The sequence below is a fragment of the Gymnoscopelus microlampas genome (assembly GCF_963454915.1).
Source record: "Gymnoscopelus microlampas genome assembly, chromosome: 12".
Taxonomy (NCBI): domain Eukaryota; kingdom Metazoa; phylum Chordata; class Actinopteri; order Myctophiformes; family Myctophidae; genus Gymnoscopelus; species Gymnoscopelus microlampas.
This window is the reverse complement of record NC_139949.1, coordinates 48355659-48373190: the sequence shown is the minus strand read 5'-3', so window position 1 is coordinate 48373190 and position 17532 is coordinate 48355659. Positions and strand designations below refer to the sequence as shown.

General features: G+C 41.1%; 2 long non-coding RNA genes across 2 annotated transcripts; both read right to left on the bottom strand.

The window, feature by feature from the left end:
• Positions 1–224: 224 nt before the first annotated feature.
• Positions 225–2290, bottom strand: LOC311057827. The gene is made up of 3 exons (XR_014602007.1): positions 2246–2290; positions 1804–2133; positions 225–763 (listed from the first exon to the last, which is right to left on the bottom strand). It is a non-coding gene; the product is annotated as an uncharacterized lncRNA (long non-coding RNA).
• A 4691-nt stretch (positions 2291–6981) lies between these two features.
• On the bottom strand, positions 6982–17031 carry LOC311057759. The gene is made up of 6 exons (XR_014602004.1): positions 16891–17031; positions 16267–16394; positions 14484–14612; positions 14117–14226; positions 13925–14008; positions 6982–7240 (listed from the first exon to the last, which is right to left on the bottom strand). It is a non-coding gene; the product is annotated as an uncharacterized lncRNA (long non-coding RNA).
• Positions 17032–17532: the final 501 nt, after the last annotated feature.

Sequence of the window (17532 nt, the reverse complement as noted above, 5' to 3'; positions counted from 1 at the left end):
TCTGTCCCATTCGCCTGCCTCAATATTACAACAATGACAAAATGCTCCCACAACTTTTGCTCTGTGCATCAGGGAATTTCTCTTACAAGTTGCATTGTTCAATTCACAAATGACAGAACAGGATCTACTGATGAATTGATTTTAAAAACCTTTATTTTCAGCTTTCAAAGACAAGGAGTAAACGATGGACATCAACTCTTTAAAAAAAAAAAAAAGTGTAATGAAAAGCCAGCCTAAACGGTCTTAAGGGATAGTTCACCCCCAAAATTACTTATTTTCTCTCGATTAATCACCCCATGGAGACTTGAATTCAATGGTTATGTTTTTGTTGCATTTCTAAGCCAATAATTTCATGACCGGAAGCATGAGCGGAATGGGTCAACTCCGCTGGTCATCAAATTATTGGCTAAGTAAAAACAAAACCCATGAATTCAAGTCTCCATGGGGGGAAAAAATCATTTTGGGGGTGAACCCTCTAAATATCCCTTTAATGTCTAGAGGGGGTCTGAACAGAGAGAGGGGGGAGCTGGTCTGAACAGAGAGACGGTGACCGTCTCGGCTGGATTCCGAACTGCAGAGAGCTGATGATGACCATGTCCCGCATGGTCCATCATCTGAGAAACCATCATCTGAGAAATGAATGTCCTTATTCATTAAGGCCCATGAGCTAACTGGGCCTCATTGAATGTCCTTATGAACCAACTGGGCCTCCCTCGGGGTTGGGAGGCTCAAAGCTTCCTGGTGAACAGCAGAGTCTCATGATCTGTGATGAATAAAGAATAAACCCATTAAAAATCAGGAAAGCATCGTGTGTAATTTTAGATTATATAGTAACATATGTTAAAACAGTGGTTCTCACAAATAGCAGCTATACAAGGCTCACATCGCGTCACTTCGTGCCACGCTGCAAGCTTGTATATCTGCCATTTTTGAAAAAACAAGTGTTTGTCTTCTCTTCTGGGGGTCCCTGGCACACATATTTTCAGATGGGGTTCCACAGCGCCACACCTTTTATATATATCAATTTGTGAGTCCTTGGCTCGAACCTTTTTGAGAACTACTGATTTAGAAGGCATTTGTAGAGTCAACCTCAGGTCTTAGCCATTCAATTCGGGAACGCAGCCGTGTCACTTTAGATTTTATTTGGCCATTTAAAAAAAAAAAATAGTAGATATACAGGCTCATACCGTGGCGGTCGGTGCAGCGCTATGAGCTTGTAGATCGGTCTCTCTCTCTCTCTCTCTCTCTCTCTCTCTCTCTCTCTCTCTCTCTCTCTCTCTCTCTCTCTCTCTCTCTCTCTCTCTCTCTCTCTCTCTCTCTCTCTCTCTCTCTCTCTCTCTCTCTCTCTCTCTCTCTCTCTCTCTCTCTCTCTCTCTCTCTCTCTCTCTCTCTCTCTCTCTCTCTCTCTCTCTCTCTCTCTCTCTCTCTCTCTCTCTCTCTCTCTCTCTCTCTCTCTCTCTCTCTCTCTCTCTCTCTCTCTCTCTCTCTCTCTCTCTCTCTCTCCATACACACACACATTTTAACTAATATCTTTGCTTCTGGGGGTCCCTGGAACAACATATTTTGAGATAGGGGTCTGTGGCCAAATGCATATTATTATTTTTTTTTTGGGGGGGGGGGGGTCCTTGACATGAAAAGTTTAAGAACCACTGATTATAGCAACACTTTTTTTTTTAAACTGTTAGGATTTAGAAGACATATGTAGAATCCCCCAGAAGCAAATATTTCAGTTACAAATGTTACTATACATCCATACATGGACAAATTGAAGACTTTAAAAAAAAAAAAAAAAAGCAGACTTACAGGCTCATAGTGTGGGCGGCGCTGCAGGACCGCACCCTGCAGGACCCACAGCTTTATCTCAGGAACACTGACACATCGACGTGGCCAACACCTGGGCAAGAGGCGAGAAGACACAGCCTTATCCTGGACCCCAACACTTCTGCTCCAGGAACACATTCTGATGGTTCAACCAGTATATGGAGATGGTGGTGCTATGACGACGACCCTTCATGCGAGACTCAAGTTTGGAGATGGCTCCTATATGAAAGAACTGGGCCTGGTGACGTTGGATGGCTGTGTTGTTTGCAGTGGGCGAGACCGCAAACACACACTCTCATCTGGATTCACCAACTAAACAAAGAAGAAAACAAACATTAGATTACAATATAATCACAGATAAATCGCTGTATGAGGATTACTGCATCATGGTGCTATAGCAACAATATTCATCTGTTTGTCTTACCACAGCATGCCATGCAGACTCCATGTCAACAAGGACTGACTCGTGATCAGCAAGTGAAATTTTCTTCACCAATGGCAGAGTTTATATAGAGCAGCGCTTCGTGGTCATTGGTTAATAGCTGCACACGCACGCACGCACGCACGCACGCACACCACACCACACCACACCACACCACACAGGTGATGCAATAAGTGGCCTTACTCTTTCCTTGAAACCATTGTGGGTTGATTCAAAAGTCTCATCTAAACATGAATCATCACAATAGCAGACCATTAAAAATGCTTTAAAAACGTCTTGTAAATCAAGCATTTCTAATCACAAAAAATGACAGAATCAGACTGTTAGCTATGATTATCCACTTAAACTGAAAAGGGGGAAGTTGCTGTTTTGTGGCAAGCAGCTGTAACCCATCTCCATCGATTAGATGGAGGTGACTCTGACTGACTGACTGTCAATAATAGAATATTGCCCCCATATTCTCTCCTTGCAATGCACAGCAGCACCCAATGTTGTGAAAGTAGCAGAGATGGAAGAAGTACTCTTCCAGTCTGCCTATTAAAGACATGGTTTAAAGCGGTGGTTTTCAACCTTTTTCATATCAGGGTCCATTATTTATTCGGCATTTAAGCCACGGAACCACAGTTTGATGAGATTTAGCCTCTCAGACCCAAGACTTAGAATATTTTGTTATCGTTGGATACGATTTTGTCCACAATTCCATACATGCTGTATTGATGTTGGTACCAATAGGAGAGATAACAGGCAAACGTTGATCAAAATAACAATTCTTTAATTAAGTAAATGCAGATGTTTAACAATAATTTAACTCTATAGAGCGTAAAATGAAACCAAATGGACCCGTAAGGGTCCATTTGGTTTCATTTTACACTCTCAAGAGTTAAAGATCTATATAAGGGTCCATTTGGTTACAAACTCTCCATAATGTAGCTGCAGGGGACTACCTGGAACCCCCTCAAGGACCACTGGTGGTTTTTAAGAGTTCAAAAAAGGTTTTCTAGAACTAGATGAGGAACATGAAGAGGGGTCCCTGGAACCAAATATGTTGAGATGGGGGGGGGTTGGGGGGGGGGGGGGGGGTCCACGGCCAAATACGTATTATTTTGAGGGTCCTTGACATGATAAGGTTTGAGCACCACATGTTTTTCACAAAACAGATTTAGAAGACATTAGTTGAATCGGCCTCAAGTCTTAACACACGCGCTGGTCCACAAGGACAAGATCTGTGTGTGTGTGTGTGTGTGTGTGTGTGTGTGTGTGTGTGTGTGTGCGTGCGTGCGTGCGTGCGTGCGTGTGCGACACCGCCATACGGCGGAGGATAAATTAGCCAATGAGGAAAGAGAAAATCAACATGGCAAGATGGAAGACAGAGAGAGAGAGAGAGAGAGTGAGAGAGCGAGAGAGAGAGAGAGCGAGAGAGAGAGAGAGAGAGAGAGAGAGAGAGAGTGTGAGAGAGAGAGAGAGGGGGGGAAAGAGAGCGAGAGAGAGAGAGAGAGGGGGGGGAAGAGAGAGAGAGACCCACCCTGCAGGCAATTGCTTCAATTGCTACCATAGTTGTTTCTTTAAAAAAAATAAAAACAAAAAACGGCCTTTGAGGATGAAAAATTGATCGATGGGTCTATTTAATCAAGAGCCGACTGTCCTTTAGAGTACCTTGGGCTGCAGACGAGAGCAACATAAAAAATGGGATGCTAAGTTTTACAAGAGCATTCTGACATGCGGTATAGTGCCTCATTCATTTCCCCTGTCACACATGCTACCCCACCCCCCCACACACACACACACACACACACACACACACACACACACACCCCACCACCCCAACCTCCACCAGCACCTCCACCTGTCGCCTCACCTCTCATCAATAGGAGATGGATCAGTGCATAGACATATAAAGGTATAGACTCCTCCTATAGCCGTCTGTATCTCGGGCGCCATTTTGGAGAAGGCAAGCTTCCTGACTATACTGGCCAATCACAGCGCGTCTTTTCCGGGACCTGGCAGAATCTAGTTGTATAAAAATATAGCAGGATATTTTTATTCAACTGGATTTCTGACAAGTCCCCATGATGATTAGCTAATGTGCAACATAATTGTTTTCTCACTCAGTAAACAAACCATAACATGCAGTAGAAGTGTATACAGCATTGGTTCTCAAAGTGGGGTCCGGGGACCCCCAGGGGTACTTGAGGGGGTTCCAGGGGGTCCCCAGCTAAATGATGGGTAGGAACCAAATGGACCCTTATGGGTCTGTAACTCTCAGAGTTAAATCTAACATGGATTTTACAATATGAATTGGGGTCCCAGGCATAGAAATGCCATTAAATGGAGGTCCGTAGACCTAATGCATGTCAAACTGGGGGTCCTTGAAATTAAAATGGTTGAAAATCACTGCAAGAGCCTTAAAAATATTCTCTTATGGGGGTCCCTGGCATATCTTTTCAAATGGGGGTCCTTGACATGAAAAAGTTTGAGAACCACTGGTATACGGGATATCTGCACATTTTTAAAGCCACAATTTCATTACTTTTTAAGACCACCTTTAAGTGAATAATTATAGAAACAGCGTGTCTTGTCAGTATTTTTTTTACCAGAAATGCTTGATTTTCAATATGTTATAGCATATTCTATTTGATCATAGCTTGTAGATCGGCTATTTTCACTATATTCATCTGTGGAACCTATAGACAAACAAAATGCAATGCCTCAACTCCTACAATTCCAAATGCTTGTCAAGGTGGGGGGTCCCCAGTTCAAATGAGATTATTTTGGGGGGGTCACGGCCTGAAAAGGTTAAGATGAGGCTTTGGATTAAAACAAAAGTCAAAAGTAAATAGGAAAGCCACTTATTGCATCATGGTTCTCACCTGTGAGTGGGTGTGTGCAGCCAGCCAATCAACCAATCACCACAAAGCACAGCTCTATATAAACTCTGTCATTAACGAGGGTGATTCACAAGCAGACTGTATGTGTCCGGCTGGTGTTGGGAACATCCAGAGTCAGACTCCCTTGTCGACATAACTGTGGTAAGACAAACTGGTTTATTATTGTTGATCAGTGGTGGAAAGTAACTAACTACCTTTACTTATTAAGTACTGTACTTAAGTACAATTGTGTGGTATTTGTACTTTACTTGAGTATTTCCATTATTTGACCTCTACTCCATTACATCTCAGATCCAAGTATTGTACTTTTTTTTTTTTTTACTCCAGATGCATACATTACATATGGAGTAAAATTTAAATTCTGAATATGGAAATGTTCACACAGGACAGTGACCCTACAACTGAAGTCTGTGGCAGAAACTTTATTCAAAGGGTACACCTTAAGTAATGACTCACAGTCAAACAAGATGAACATGTATGCAGTATTTCTTGTATAGTATTATCTTGATGAATTGAATACATGGGGGACCACAATGGAAACAAGCCCTCAGGTTCTCTGTGTTATCCTTTTAGCATTATTGTATAACTGTACCTCTGTAGTTTGCACAACTGTTAATATAAGTTTCGATCAAAAGTTGTGATAAAATTGTAACATAAATGTGTTTCTCCTTTGTTTAGTCGGCGAGTCCAGAGCAGCCCTTCAAGCCACACCCACTGCAAACAAACTGTCTGAAGTAAGAGTGACTGATGCCCATATTTACTCTGTATCTTTTGTTGCTATGATCATGTTGCAAAGTTACTTTACACCACAAAGTAATTCAGTACATTTTACTCAAGTACTGTACTCGAGTCCAATTTATTTAGATTTTCTTTCCTGGAGTATTTTCAAAAATGTTGCTTCTACTCTACTAAATCTCAAATATTGTGCTTTTACTCTACTATTATTTGAAAACTCTAGTTACTTTAGCGCTTTAGATTATTATAAAAACAAACATGCATTAACCACTTCAGCCCTATGTCTGTCTCTCTGTCTGTCAGCTCACAATGCGATGCAAGCTTATAGATCTGCTATTTTCAAAAGATTTTTATATTTGAAAACTAGGTGAAATAGGATATTCTGCATAATGAGTACGTTCTACTTTTGTACTCTAAGTATATTTTGATACCAATACTTTTAGTCAAGTACATTTTTAATTCCGGACTTTTAACTTGTAACAAGAATATTTCTACATTGCAGCATTGATATACTTTTACTTAAGCAAAAAATGTGATTACTTGTTTTTTTTACCACTGCAGCCACTCAACATCCAGGGTCTCCAGGCCCGGTTCAGACCGACCGAAACGTAACCGTGCCTCATTCATGGGAGCCATCATCTCTTTAACATCTACCAAACAACCATGAGACGGGTCGTACACAGCGCCACATCTCCTCCCTACACACAGAAAAATAACGGTTCGATCTGGAACCAAAAATGGTTCTTCAGAGTGATTCCATAGAAGAACCATATTTGGTTCCAGAAAGAACCTTTTACACTAAGGTTCTTTAAAGAACCATTTATTCGAATGGTTCAATAAGGAACCATTAAAGGTGCATTAAAGAACCATCAAAAAATGGTTCTTTGAGGAACCGTTTCTGGTTCCTCAAAGAACCATGTAAAAAAATGGTTCTCTGAAGAACCTTTTCTAAAGTGGTTCTTTGAGGATCCAATTGGTTCAATAAAGAACCGTTTTATAATGGTTCTTCAGGAAAAAAAGGTTCTTTGGATAATAAATGTTTCATTACACATTAAAATATATTAGATTTACTGGAAAAGATGGACACAAGATTTTATCATTTGAATTTATTAATAAATAAGCCCACATATCTCCATATTTGAACATTAAACATGAACTTAACACATTTAGATTTAAATCTTTAGAAACTTTTGGGGGGCTAGTGGGGGCATTCTTTGTCTGTAAGGCTCATGGTCTTCAGGGTTCTTGTCCCCCAAATGGCAACAGCAAGCTCATTCATGAACAGGGAGTCCTTGGTGTTTGCTGCCACCATCTTCCAGATCTCCTTTTGGAGCCACACACCAGAGCCAATGTGGACCTGAAACAGAAGAAAACAAGACATGTTTTAGAAATGAAAACACAGAACTTTCATTTTGGACAAAAGCAGGCACACTTCAAACAGTCCACTGTAAAGAAATTACATTTTCATGTCAAGGACCCCCAAATGTGGACCCTATTTGGAAAAGAGTTGGTGCCATGGACCTCCAATAGAGAAGATGTTAATTGTTGGATTAAATTTAGTACAGAATTCTACAACTGTCTATACTGTAGGTGGGGAGAGTTAAAGTAATTATTATACAGTACAATGTCATTGGATTACATACTAGCTGGTAAAACAGTAGTGAAATAACCCTTTGTGCCATGCATCCCTATTTTGTGCATGCCATACATCCACACGGCGTAGTGTCATCATCAGTGGGCCGTACCTACGGAGGCGGAGGCGCGCTCGGGGAAAACACAAATTTCCCCCAGCTGGTATAGACAGAGGGATGTGGGGTTTACAGCTGGTATAGACAGAGGGATGTGAGGTTTACAGCTGGTATAGACAGAGGGATGTGGGGTTTTCAAACTCACATGCTGTAAAAGTATACCAATTTAGAAAGCAGGCGTCATGGCTTGCCAGATCACAGGCACAGAACCTTGCTGCCACTCGACAAGGAACGTTACATTAGCAAATTAAACAAGAGTCCGATTGGAATGTTGTCCTGACTGGACAGAGGATCCAACACAACACAATGGCCCGAGGTTATCTGATTTAATCGCCTGGTAAGAGACACTATTACATTTTCTATAGATATGATCAATTAAACTTATCATAATATCAAAAAGCAAAAGTCATTCATTCATCAATGATGTTTATAGAACACGTTTTAGTGAATTCCTAGTACAGGAGACATCGACGCCATTACAGTTTGGAAACGCAACATGCAGCGATTTACACACAAAACAAGCCAAACCCTAACCTATCCTCGTTTAAAAACCTACAGAAAACACAATTGTTAATCTGGCAATGAACACGGAGCTAAAGCAGTGTGTAAATCCTGCATGATATCAAATGATGCATGTCGCCAAATGATAATGGTGTCGGTACGTGCCGTTCACAAAACAGTCTCTAAATTGTACTTCAAATTCACTATAAACATTATTGATGACTTAATGGCTGTTTGGTTTCGATATAATGGTAAGTTTAATTGATCATATCTTGTAATAGTGTCTCTACCAGGCGATTAAACACTGTGCAATGTGTGCATATGTAAACATGTTTGGCAACACGGAGGGAGACGGGTGGTAACCAGAAAACTCGCCCCAAAACACGCTCGCCCCCATTTCCACCGACCAGCGGTTCTTGTATTCTTGCATCTGTATTACGGTTTGAAATAAGTTCAGGGTTAGACATAGTTTTACTGAGGTTATGTTTAGGAATACCAGGTGAATACCGGCGGGTTTGCCCCGGGGCGACTGTGTTTTGGGGCGAGTGTTTTAGTATTCAGACGGAGATGTAAAGAGGGAAACATCTCCGGTCTCGGTGGTGCTTGTGCTGAAACTTGACTAATGCAATAAAATATAAGGATAATCTGATCAGTGATAAACCACATGAACCCCAGTTTACGTATTCTGGGGGGAACATAAACCAAACATTGCCAATCTAGCTCACAGTTACAACGTGTCGCGTTCCGACGCGCTGTGAGCTCATAGATTGTCAATGTTTGGTCTTTTTAGTCACATATATCTTAAAAATAAGTCAGTCAAGTTGTGTTCCAGCTGTCCTTCTGATGGATTTTTTCTTGGCTGACAATGTTTCTATCGTCCATAAAATAGCACTGAAAGTTATCCAAACGATCGTGTATGATGTAACTCTATGAGGCAGATCGTTGTGTTTTCCCCCGAGCCAAAATCGAATGGGCGTTCCCGTCTATCTCCGTGTGTATCTATAGGCAAAACTGTTCAAAAATAGTTCAGAAATAGCAAAACCTAGCTGATCTACAAGCTCACGATGCATCATGACCCGTTGCCTATTTTTGAAATAGTGCTTTTGTGCTTAACTGTTTCTTATTTAGCTGGGGACACTGTGGAACCCCCTGTAGACAGGGTCAATTTTCAGAGAAGCATAACCCCGAAGGCATTTCGTGTTTATTTTTGGTATACAATATTTCTAGGGGTATTAAGGGGTGCTGAATCCAAATCTGCTGTATACCCAGCGCAAAAATGTCAATTAAGGCCTCAAAATTGAGAAATTCAACATGGCCGCCAGCGCCAGGACCTCTTTCCAAAAAAACAGGTGCTAAACCCACATTCTTTATTCTACTGACATGAAACTTTGCACAGAACATCTGCACTTATGGGGGAAGAAAGTAGGAATATAGCTGGGGTGCAACCATGAGAGTAACAGGGTGTTTTTGACTGTCTAACTGTAATCTTTGTATAGGCGAGGATACAAAAATGACATTTCTTCAGTGTTTGCAGGAATACTACAGCAATTTGGTAATAACTGTACAGTGTTGGACACCAACATTGGAATCCCCCAAGTCTTAGCTTTCTTCAGGTACCAAGTTTATGCCAGTAGCCCTTATAAGTCTGGATATATAAGCATTTTAGTGTAAGCATGCTGTTTTATAGTAGGGTCCGAAAGTGAGGTTCTGTGACCATCCTTTGGCAAGTATGTTTTTACGATTGATTTGACCTCTATGGACCCTTTAGAAAAGATTTAGCCCCCAGGTCCCTCCCAAAAATCCCGGCATTTTTTGCTAGACAGCCAAATTCAAAATGGCGCCCGGCGCCATCTCTAAAAATTAACTTTTGATCTGGATGACCTAGAATCATGTATGAAGGCACTTTTCCATACAAGTCAACCATGAGGATTCCAAATCTGACACAATTTTAATTGTCAGACCTCGTTTTGACTCCGAAATTCAAGATGGCCGACATCCAGTACAGTAAAAACTTATACCCAGGGGGCAAAGAACCAGATGGGCTAGAAATAAAAACTTGGTGTCTATTTCATGGTTTCAGAGCATGAGAAACTCAATGGAATACTTATCTTTATGATTGGGTGTGTCTGGACCTTTAATTTGCATATTTCCAAGATGGACGCCATGCGAAAATGAGTTTTACTATGACTTTTACAGTGACAGCTTACTGTTATGGCAAAAAGTCTGCTTTTTAAGCAATATGAACACATTTGGTCAGTTTGCGCTTTAATTTATATGTTGTCAATATGGCTGCAGTCATAAATAATGTATGGTATTACATTTTCCATTTATTGATTTATAGATCTATAGTTGTGGGGATGATTGCAGAGAAAAATCGGAGAAAAAGCCCACAATGTACCTTATGTATCATTTTAATAAACTAAATACAATATAAACAGACACATGCACACTCCAAGACTTGCCAAAAACTTCAACTTTAGGGCTATACAAATTAACATAGTGGTATGCATTCAAGTAACATAACAAAAGATAGACTACTTAGTGACAAATAGAGTAAAAGCGGAGTTGAGGTTGCCTACAAAAGGTTCATTTTGACCTCTATGGTTCAGTCTTGCCTGCTTCTAAAGCCAATGATACTATGGTACAATGCTATTCACTGTCACTGTTGTCATGTTGCACTGATCCTGCTGCATCGTGTCTCCAGTCCCTGGCAACGGCATCCTAAGTAGAATGGAATTGCCTTCTTTGCACGGGAACAGTTTTTCTGGCAGCCTTTGATACAGCTGCATGATATTGCCTTGTTCATTGACACAGGCCAGGCTGGCTCGGTAGATGCAAGGGGGACTGCATTGCTAGCACTGAGAGAACATCCATACTCTGTGAAAGAAGGAATATCCGGCTTGGCGATATGTGCACATTTATCTATTATGGTTGCTAGAACAGCTCTTCTCAGGTGCAGGTCAAAGGAATTATCTGTCGGGGGCAGCAGCTTTAAGAGGGTTGATCTATTATTGAGGAACTTGTACACTCTAAGCTTACTCAGGTCAAAATCCTCCTGGTGGTCCGCTTTGGATGTATATACAGCAATTGTGAGGTCTCGTGCCTGATTGATGGACGTCATCTGAGAGGGAATCATAAGAGTTTTCACCAAACTCCTCAAGTGCAGAGATCCAGACGCATGAAGGGAAGGGATAGCTGGTGGTACAGTATCTCTGCCACTTAAACTATGGATAAAGGGCAGGGCACGACACTGTGCGAGACCCAGTGCTGATACCATTTGATGGATAGGAAGGTATGAATTTTGCTCTGTTCTCACCCACAGCTCTGGAAGGCATTGGAGATGGGTTGCTGCATAGTAAAGGCACATGATGATGATGTCTGTGTCATTGGCATGGATGACAGCGCCGCCCATGGCTGCTGTGGTGTTGGGGAGTGTTGTTTCTGTCTGTTGTAAACTGTGCTCCGCTGTACCAAATGAAATTCCTAACATGTTCACATGTCATGGCAATAAAGTCTTCTGATTCTGATTCTGACAACTCTGTCAACTTTGTCATTCTGGACACTGTACAGGGTGTGGAGTATTATTCTTGTATCAGCCTCCTGTTGTGTGGATTCTAGTGCAGGGACATCTTCAATAGACCCCTCCTTGATCACCACACTCCTTGTCTCTTCTTTAAACCCCCCACCCAGGTAAAGATGTGTTGGACCAAGGGCCGACTTAAGTTTCTCATTTTCACACCATTCGTCACAGAGGAAACTCAATAGGTTTGCCTTGTTAGCTGACACAGCAAAAAACTCCTGAGGATCTGGAGCTGTGTAATGCATACTGACTTCATATTCTTTGGTAGGTTTTGGTCAAGCATATCTGTGTTCTTGCTCAGCTGTCTTAAGACTAGGTCCACAGTACCGGTCAAAACAGAAGTGAATGATCTCTGTGCCAGCAGGCACATCATTCAACAGCAGACGTTGGTATCGTTCAGCGATTGTTCCAAATGCTTCACCTTTCAGGAACGACCAATGGCGCATGGCATACATGGCATCAATAACTACTGCTGTTTTTCTGTCTTCTGTAGGCAGGTCAGGGATACATGCAACTTTGGGCTCCTCTTTCAGGACCTTCACAAGGCTTGCCTTGGTACCTGTTCTCATCCTGCCATCTTCCTGGAAGAGGGAAGGGGGGAAGTCACTGCACTCGTGGTTGCCTATAAAGTCAACAAGGTTGAGTTCTCCACCACTGGCTATGATTAGGGTCATGCGCAGGAGGGCAGTCATTTCATTGCTCTTGCCAGGTGCTGAGGTTTTCCCCTTAGCTTGTTTAGATTTTGTGTTTTGAGTGTAGAAAGTGTTAAGCTTCATTATTCTTGTCTTCTTCTGTTCACTGGACAGTGACTCACACAGTGCCTTCAGACCCAGTTCTTTCACACTCATCAAGTCGTCCTTGACTGTGGATGTGGAATCAGCACACTGTCCTGTAGATATGTTGATCATGGATGATGTGCTCACTGTAAAAGGGTTAGTCTCCACTGCTGCCTTGACTACCATCTCTGCATCCCGGATTACACGACTCTGACCAGACTCATGGTGTGGGTCTGCCATATTGACAACATATAAATTAAAGCTCAAACTGACCAAATGTGTTCATATTACTTAAAAAGCAGACTTTTTGCCATAACAGTCAGCTGTCACTGTAAAAGTCAAAGTAAAACTCATTTTTGCGTGGCGTCCATCTTGGAAATATGCAAATTAAAGGTCCAGACACACCCAATCATAAAGATAAGTATTCCATTGAGTTTCTCATGCTCTGAAACCATGAAATAGACACCAAGTTTTTATTTCTAGCCCATCTGGTTCATTGCCCCCTGGGTATAAGTTTTTACTGTACTGGATGTCGGCCATCTTGAATTTCGGAGTCAAAACGAGGTCTGACAATTAAAATTGTGTCAGATTTGGAATCCTCATGGTTGACTTGTATGGAAAAGTGCCTTCATACATGATTCTAGGTCATCCAGATCAAAAGTTAATTTTTAGAGATGGCGCCGGGCGCCATTTTGAATTTGGCTGTCTAGCAAAAAATGCCGGGATTTTTGGGAGGGACCTGGGGGCTAAATCTTTTCTAAAGGGTCCATAGAGGTCAAATCAATCGTAAAAACATACTTGCCAAAGGATGGTCACAGAACCTCACTTTCGGACCCTACTATAAAACAGCATGCTTACACTAAAATGCTTATATATCCAGACTTATAAGGGCTACTGGCATAAACTTGGTACCTGAAGAAAGCTAAGACTTGGGGGATTCCAATGTTGGTGTCCAACACTGTACAGTTATTACCAAATTGCTGTAGTATTCCTGCAAACACTGAAGAAATGTCATTTTTGTATCCTCGCCTATACAAAGATTACAGTTAGACAGTCAAAAACACCCTGTTACTCTCATGGTTGCACCCCAGCTATATTCCTACTTTCTTCCCCCATAAGTGCAGATGTTCTGTGCAAAGTTTCATGTCAGTAGAATAAAGAATGTGGGTTTAGCACCTGTTTTTTTGGAAAGAGGTCCTGGCGCTGGCGGCCATGTTGAATTTCTCAATTTTGAGGCCTTAATTGACATTTTTGCGCTGGGTATACAGCAGATTTGGATTCAGCACCCCTTAATACCCCTAGAAATGTTGTATACCAAAAATAAACACGAAATGCCTTCAGCATTTTATACAAGCACATTTTCTGAAATTCTGCCTAGTCTACTGGGGACCCCACTTTTATGAACCACTGTCCTACACAGTATGTTTCTTCAATACCTTGTCACCGTTGGTGTCAAACATCCCAGGTGTCGATGCCAAATCGTCTGACTCGGGGGGAAGAGGAAATGGAGGAAGTTGCAACTGAAAATGTAGAGAATCACATTTAAGCTCCTTTTGGCAGTATCACAGTACTTATATTGTACACATTGTCACCATTTTCCGTAGAACAGTATGACTGTCTAAACACACCTATGCTGTCACTGGTTTGCTTATCTGCAGCAGGGATGTCAGGCTTTGCTGCAGAGCTATATTGGGGCCCTTCCTCCAGTTTCTGTTTTGCAATCTCTAATTTGTTGCATCTTAAAGCATGAACAGGGTACGGAGAAAAAAAAGAAAAAACAAATGAATTGATGTATGCGTTAGTAGGATAACAGTTTAATAATGAACCTAGCATCTGTCCACTCCATATAACATGCTTTCTATATAATGTTTTTTTTAACATTTGTGGTCAAGATCTAAGTAAAAAAGAACATGAGAACAATTAACCAACATATAGATATATACTTGAGAAGAGCAACCTCATGCAACTGTTTCGTTAAAATTAGTCATTGCTTACTTAGTTTTAAGGTGCTGTAGGTCCAGCTCCAACTCTTTGGCCTTCTTCTGGGTACGACTGTACTTGACATTTCGTCGTGGATAGCTTGGGGTACAGCAGCATCTCCACCATATTCAGACGAGTCAGAGTCTAAAGGTAGTGCAAGTGATATATTTTGGATAAAACAAGATATTTTTTGTTATAAAGTTAAAGGTAGGGTAAGTGATATTTTTTTGTTAAAACAAAAAGTATTTTGTTAAAAGGTTAAAGCACTATATTCTGATAGTAATCATTGCTATAGAGTGTTTGTTCAGTAACAGGAGTCTCCCCGTCTCTCCAGCTCTTTAATAAACAGAAAATACATTTTTTTGGTAGGTGACAATATCTCAGCCAATCAGGAGAAAGTACCCATTTTTAAGCTTCATTTTTATAGTGTTCCAGTTCCAATTTTGTCTGCTCATTTCTTAGTGTCATCACTTCCAATTTCACTTGTTTAATCTGTATCCTGACTGAATTCTCTATCCTTATTGGATAACATTGGAAATGAAACTGAAACTGAAACAAAAATGCATTTTCTGTTTTATAAAGAGCTGGAGAGACGAGGAGACTCCTTTTACTGAACAAACACTCTATAGCAATGAATACTATCAGAGTATAGAGCTATTTAACACTTATTTTAACCAAAGAAAATCACTTACCCTACCTTTAAAGTGGAATAAAATGTAATTTTATGCAATCTGTATCGTAGAGTATATTAATACAATAACTTATACAATCTGTATGTTAGAGTATGTTAATACAAATAATACTATATAACTTATACAATTGGGGTGGTTGCATTTCGTCTCGCCTGCTCTTCTATTGAGACATTTAGTGTCAAAGGTCATGTCTCACCTAGACACAGGATCTGACATGAATTTTGATCTGATGGTCAAGGTTCAATGTATCACCTGAGCAAGCAGGCAGGCTCTATAGAGCGTGCCAAAAATCCTGAAGGGGGCGTCAACAAGTGTCATTTGGTAGCGGCGGACATCTTTGAGGGGTATAAAACAGGTTGACTTAACATTGCCCCCCTCAAGTATGTCTGCAGCTACTATGCCACGCGCCCCATGGTGACGAGTCGTTGGCACGCTCTATTAGCTCAATGGTAAAAGCACTTGCTCAGGAAACCGGGTTCAAATCCGGGGGAGAAGAGGAAAGTTACATAGTGCAGCTTTAACCCATTAAGACCTGAGGCCGATTCTAAAAATGTTCTCTAAATCCTAAAAGTTTTTTGAAAATAAAAGGAAAAAGATTTGAGGTACAAATGTTCGCTTTAAAAAATATATATTCAAAGATTTTCAAAAATAGCAATCTACAAGCTCATAGCGTGACACCGAGTGCCGCGCTATGAGCTTGTAGATCTGCTGTTTTTGAATGGCCAAAGAAATGGCCAAGTTTTTGAATGGCCAAAGAAATAAAAAAAAATGACACAGATGCGTTCCCGGTCTTAATAAGCAGGGGTCTCTCAATCTCTTTAATAAGTAGACAATTCAGTTTCAGATGGGTTGCCAATTTCAGGAGAGAGTACCTATTCATTAGCTTCAATGTTAAGTGTTCCTGTTCCAATGTTGCATGCCCACTTCTTTGTGTCATCACTTCCAATTGCACTTATTTATCCTGTATCCAGAGTTCTGATTAAATTTGGTATTCCTGGAAATGCATTTTCGGCTTACTAAAGAGGTGAAGAGTCTGGGAGACCCCTGTTACTGAACAGTTTGAAGCAATGATTACTTTAATATTACACAAAACAATATCACTTTACCTTCAAACTGTTTTCTTTTCTTTGTGGGAGGGGAGGGGGGGGGGGGGGCATAACACATAATGGTTCTCTCTTCTTGGGTTCCTTTTTCTGTTTTAGTAGGGCTGCCTGCAAACCATTCGTTTTGGCCACTGCAGCCAAAGAAATGTGTAATAATAACACACACACACACACACACACACACACACACACACACACACAGACACACAGACAGACAGACAGACAGACAGACAGACAGACAGACAGACAGACAAGCGAATCATTAATGTTCAGAGTTCACAGGATATTAAAACACTCTGTAGCTTCATCACTGAAAGCCACACACACACACACACACACACACACACACACACACACACACGCCAGATTTTGAATTTAGTTTTGAGCAGCACACAGGCAAGCAGTACAGATAGTGGCCTATATTAAAAATTATATTGTATATTCCCACTGTAATTTCTTGTAATTATTGTCATAATCCCTTTATCAAGACACATTATATAACTAAACAATGTTGGGTCATGACTTGTGATTGACTTAGAACACAGCAGCCTACGCACTTATAAATACAGTCAGTAATAGTAGGCTAAAAAGCCTACATAAACAGTATTTCTGTGTGTCAACACTCACCTAAAATGTCCGCCGCTTCTTCTTCTTTCTTTTATCTTCTCTGAAGCCGGTTTATAATTATTTTTTATGAATCTAAAGCAATGCAATTGATTTAACTTTCTATGAAGTGAGAGCAGGCAGCTTGACTCGAGACAGCGTTCATTCTCCCCGCGCGTCGCGAGCGGTCGGGAGCATAGAGTTCAAGGGTCGCGAGCCAGCTGAGACATTGTTGCCAGATTTTGTGAGAGAAATAAGCAGCCAGGTCTGTGAAAACAATTAAGCCCAAAAGAAGCGACACCTACATAGGTTTATAGAGCTTTATCTACAAGCTCACAGTGCGTCGCATTTGCAACGCATTGTAAGCTTGTAGATCTGCTATTTTCAAAAAGAATAAGTGAAATATTTCACTAATATTTACGAGCAACTTTACAGAAAAACAAGCCCAAAGTCGCTTATAATAAGCAGATATGGCAACACTACTCAGGGCCCATAAAGGGCCCACTTCTCTGTAAAAACAGATCACAAAGCTCACAACGCGTCGAATGCAACAAGATGTAATGTAAAATATACTGTATATACTGGGGGGGGGGGGGCAATTAGACCATTAGACTGTGAAAATCTTCACAGTCTAATGGCAGGTAAGATGTCTCCCCGGGATCCAAA